Consider the following 6,000-nt stretch of genomic DNA (forward strand, 5'->3'; position numbering starts at 1 on the left):
GGAAGCAAAAGCCAAGTGTAGCCAACCGCGTACCCTGGATTTTAGGAAAGCCAATTTTAATAAACTCAGAATAATGATCAGTAAGGTCCTATGGCAAGTAACTCTAACCAGAAAAGGAGTGCAAGATGGGTGGGAGTTTTTAAAAAAGGAAATTCTAAAGGTGCAATTACAAACAATTCCAACAAGAAAGAAAGGTGGAAGACAACAGAAGAAGCCAATGTGGCTTCACAAAAAGCTTAAAGATGACCTGAAAACAAAAAAGGACACATATAGGAAGTGGAAGGAAGGCCAAACTACAAAGAGTACAGGCAAGTAGCACAGAATTGCAGGGATGGCATCAGGAAGGCTAAAGCTGAGAATGAGCTAAGGTTAGCGAGGGATGCTAAAAGCAACAAAAAGGCTTTCTTCAGATACGTGCAGAGTAAAAGAGAGAAGAAAGAAAAGGTGGTTCAACAACTAAATAAGGATGGCAAAATGATAACAGATGAGAAAGAAAAGGCAGAAGTGCTCAATTCCTACTTTGGCTCAGTCTTCTCCCGAAAGAGGGTCTATCAGCCCCCTGGCAAAGGCGAAGTACAGGCTGAAGGGGCAGTATTGCAGCTTGAGATCGATAGGCATATGGTCAAGGAACACCTAATTACTTTGAATGAGTTCAAATCACCAGGGCCAGATGAACTGCATCCTAGAATAATAAAGGAACTGGCAGAAGAACTCACAGAACCACTGTCTATTATCTTTGAGAAATCACGGAGGACGGGTGAAGTGCCAGATGACTGGAGGAGGGCTAACATTGTCCCTATCTTCAAAAAGGGTAAAAAGGAGGAACCTGGGGACTACAGACCAGTCAGTCTGACATCAATCCCTGGGAATATTCTGGAGCAGATGATAAAGCAATCCATCTGTAAGCATCTTGAAAACAATGCAGTGATTACTCAAAGCCAACATGGATTTGTCAAGAACAAATCCTGCCAGACAAATCTGATCTCATTTCTTGATCAGGTAACCTCCCCTCTGGACTGTGGGAATGCTGTGGACATAATATACCTCGACTTCAGCAAAGCTTCTGACAAAGTGCGCCATGATATCTTGATGAGCAAAATAGCTCAAAGTGGGCTAGATGAAACAATGATCCGGTGGATCCACAGTTGGCTACAGAATCGGACTCAAAGAGTGCTTATCCATGGAATCTTCTCAAACTGGGGAGAGGTAACAAGTGGGGCACCACAGGGTTCAGTCGTGGGCCCAGTGCTCTTCAACATTTTTATTAATGACTTGGATGAGGAAGTGCAGGGAATGCTTATCAGATTTGATGACACAAAATTGGGCGGGATAGCTAATACCTTGGAAGACAGAAACAACATTCAAAGTGGTCTTGATAGGCTGGAGTGCTGGGCAGAAAACAACAGAATAACATTTAATAGGGATAAATGCCAAGTTCTGCACCTAGGAAAAAGAAACCAAATGCACAGTTACAAGATGGGGAATACTTGGCTCAAAGATACTACAAGCGAGAAGGATCTTGGAATGTTGTCGATCACAAGCTGAATATGAGCCAACAATGTGATGTGGCTGCCAAAAAGGCAAATGCTATTTGGGGCTGCATTCATAGAAGTATAGTTTCCAAATCCTGTGAAGTACTAGTTCTCCTCTACTCAGCACTGGTTAGGCCTCATCTGGAGTATTGTGTCCAGTTCTGGGCACTGCACTTTAAGAAGGATGCAGACAAACTGGAGAGGGTTCAGAGGAGGCCAACGAAGATGATCTGGGGACTGGAAACAAAGCCCTGTGAGGAGATACTGAAAGACCTGGGCATGTTTAGCCTTGAGAAGAGAAGACTGAGGGGAGATATGATAGCGCTCTTCAAGTACTTGGAGAGGAAGGCCAGGATCTCTTCTCGATCATCCCAGAGTGCAGGACACGGAATAATGGGCTCAAGTTACAGGAAGCCAGATTCCAGCTGAACATCAGGAAAAACTTCCTGACTGTTAGAGCAATATGACAATGGAACCAATGACCTAGGGAGGTAGTGGGCTCTCCCACACTGGAGGCTTTCAAGATGAAGCTGGACAGCCATCTGTCAGGGATGCTTTGACTTAGATTCCTGCCTTGAGCAGGGGGTTGGACTTGATGGTCTTATAGGCGGCTTCCACCACTACTATTCTTTGATTCTATGACTTCAGCTCACATCACCCGCAGCGAGCATGGCAAATGGCCAGAAGTTCTGGGAGTTGTAGGCCAAAACACTGTTGTTGTAGGCCAGGTTGGGGAAGACTACTATAGATAATGTATGTGATGTATTATACTTTTGTTCATTGCTTTTTCATGCTTTGTTGGAAAACATTGTGAGTGTAGAATATACAGAAAAGCAGAATACCACTAAGGTGACTGACTAACAGAGCAATCCTATGGGGCAGGGGAAGGATCTGTTGTGGAGGAACCACCACTTCCTAAGCCCTGCTAGATAGTACTAGCCAGGGCAGAAAGCAGCGGTGGGTGAGGTTTTCCTGCCCCTCCCATTTTGTTTATTTAATTCCTCCCCTTAAAGGAATTAAAGACACCTATAGGAGGGGAGATCACTATACCAGCTCCAAGTCCATGGTACGGATTGCAGATTGTGTAAAACCTGTTCTGTCTGTGTTTTGTAGATTGTTAGGTGCCTTTTGTTCCGTCATCTTCCCAATGACAGAATTTAATTTTATTTGTTTGCGCATTTATGCAAATTCGCATTTCCACAGTTGCACAATTTTGCACGTGCAAAAATGCAGGAATTGCCTGATATGTGCATGTTCATGCATAAATAAATCTATGGGGGAAATGTGCAATTTTGGCCACGTTGTTTTTAATTTTGCACATTTTTCTATGGCAAAATTTGCACAAAATTCGGGGAAGTTAGCAAATCGTTCCGCAAGTCCACGGAATCTGCTCGACAGTGGAAAAGCCATCTGCTGCGGAATCTGCAGGTCAGATATATAAAAATCTGAACTCATGTGGTTCCACTGCAGATTTCTCCAACAGTCCAAGTGGAGGCTGGTGGTTCCTATCTCGGTGGGACTGTGAATCTACTCTGGTTTCCATTAGAACCAGCCAGAACTCTTAAGGAGCTATTTAAGGTGCTGAACCTATTTTGGGGATGGAGTTCAGCACTTTGGATAGCTATTTTAGAGTTCTACCTGGTTCTGACTAAAACCCAGAATGGATTTACATCCTCACTGAAATGAGAGCCACCAGCCTCCACTGTCTAGTTCTGATGTAGTTTTCTCCTTTGTTGAGAGTGTGATGGTGGAATGTGAAGATTATACATCCAAAGCCTTCCCCGATCTCTCCTATGTACCCTCAAAATGCGTCCCTGCTCCACCTACTGCCAGTAAAACATTGCCTTAAATCTACATGGTGTAGCTTTCTGCCAGCATACCAGGGGCTCCTGGGAACTCCTCTGAGGCATACATGCTGCCCTGCTAGCGGAGCTTCCCTCTGCTGGCAAAGCAGTACTTCCACAACATCGTACAGCCCATCAGAGTCTATCCGTCAGGTTGTAGGATTGCAGCCTTAATATCCTTTATCAGTGGTATATTGGCATTCTGTTTTTAAAAGGAATAATTTTAGTATTGTGTTGTATTCTTTGTATCTTTTTATTATTTTATCTCTTGTTGTTCACTGTTCCAGAATCTATTTAGATGTAGAGTGGTATACAAATGTTGTAAATAAATAAATCTTGTAAATTACAGATGTTGCTGATAAATAAATAAATAAATAAATAAATATTACACCTTAGAAGTTGTAGAAGATTTATAGAACTTTAAACGATGCATGTGGAAGATGCAATGGAACAAAGGAAGATTTTTTCCCCCTCATATCTTTTGGACGTGCCTTATTATTAATAAACCCCGGAAGAATATCCTGCAAAGATCAAAAACATTTATCCCATTATGAAATACCATATAATGCAAAGACAATCCTTCTAGGGTATCTGAATAATATTATAGACCAGACAGAATAGAGTTTAGACTGCCCTTGCAAAAATAAGTAAAGTACAGTATTGGGGAAAATAAATTATAATGGTGGTATACCAAAATTTGAGATGTTGCATTGATATCCAAATGTACAAGTTACAGTGTGCTTACAAAATGAACACAAAAGAATGATATCTATTGAAAAATGTCTTTGTTGCTTTGAGGTTTCTGAAATTAACAGTATAATAGCCCATATTTATGTTTTAATTGTTTTACCATTTGCTTTTCAACTTGATTTTTTTAAAATTCTGAGTTATTTTTCTTCTGTGACAAAATAAGAACTGTATTATTAATTTCATTTATAAATAAATAATTACATTAATATTATTTTATCCATATTTCTATCATGATCCCACACTTGATGTAGTCAACCACAAGCATTTGTTTGAAGCTGCCCAGTTAAAAATAGACTAATTAAACTCAAGGAGAGGAATAGGATGAAAAGAGGGTAGCTGAAATCTGAATAACCCAATTGGTCAAATTTCCAGAAATATCTATATAAGAATACTGTAGTGCAAGGCTTGTTTCTTGAGATCTACCTGACTAATTTTGCTCATTTAAGTTTGAGTAGTGTAGATGTGCAAAAAAATGTTGAAAGTTTTTAAAAAGTTCAGTATCAGCTTTAATAGGAATTAATTTCTTTCATGTCAAAGGCAACCTTTCTGACAGACAGCCCTGCTTAGCCAATCAATGTGGTGCAAAGGCAGGCCCTGGGTGCAGCCACTTGGTTAGGCTGTCACCATCAGCGGGGAGGTGAAGGGGACGAAGACAGCCAATTGGGGCATGTGAGGGAGGGGGCAGGGCTGCACTGCATGCAAATTTCAGAGGGGGGGTTCACTATGCATGTGCCACATTTGCATTATTCATGAGCCTTTCTGTGGTGAGGACACTGAGGGGCCAAAAAGTGGGAAAGGAACAGGACTACTAGCGCCCATGGCAACATGGGCTTTACATTAGTTTATATATAATTCAGTAAAAATGGTTACAGATACATTCAAAGGGGAAGCTATACAGTGGTTTGGAATATCTCCTAGCCTGGAAATCATAACCCTTTCAGTTAGTACTGGTTGGGCAGACCGAAATGGATACTTGGACTGCAAAGGTGGCTGCAACGGTGCTTATATAGTATAGGTATATTATTTTCTATATCTTTACCATAGTACCTATTTCATCAGATAAAGTTTGCACTCTTACTACATAGTGGGTTGAATCCATATTTAGTCATATTTAGACTTAGACCCATTGAAATTGATGGGACTTAAGTCACATTGATTTGAATGGGTCTACTTTAAGCATAACTAAAGGTACAATCCTATGCATGTCCAAGCATGAATAGGATTGTGCCCTAAGTCTATATCCAACTCACTGTCATTTATCTAGAAGTGAGTAGAACCAGTAGCAATCAAAGTACAGTGTACTGGGCTAGATAGACCTAAACCTCTTTCCATTCTCTTAGCATACAGATAGGACCAATGTGCTCCAAACCTATTGTTCTTTGATGGCTCTTTTTTGCATTTCAGCAGTTGTCCAAGAACAGCTTGCTCGATCATGTGGTGGAAATCAAGAAAAAAATTATTTTGTTTACAACATTCAGAACAATGTCCACATTTTTATACTTCCCAATAATTGTTACCTAGAGATGTGATTCTCTTGACTATCTGTGTCTCTCAAACACAATCGCTTTTGCTTTGTGTGGAGCATAGTTATTCTCTGCTATTTCCTCCTGCTCTCCCTGACATTTGTTAACCTTCCAGTAATGAAATTCACTTGCATTAATGGCTTAGATCTTGCTATAGTTGTTGTCCTCACATTTGCTCTGTACCTTTTGTTATCATTCCTTTAAGCTTCCATCAGCACACACACGCACACACGTACACACACGCGCACACACACACACACACACACACACAATGACTCTCCCAGTTCTGCAGCACTTTTAATAATGTATACAGGCTTGTTGCTAAATTTCATAATTTACATCATCTTGTAA

This window comes from Heloderma suspectum, chromosome 4, assembly GCF_057233095.1.
Source record: "Heloderma suspectum isolate Gila_16-S chromosome 4, 16-S_ref, whole genome shotgun sequence".
NCBI lineage: Eukaryota > Metazoa > Chordata > Lepidosauria > Squamata > Helodermatidae > Heloderma > Heloderma suspectum.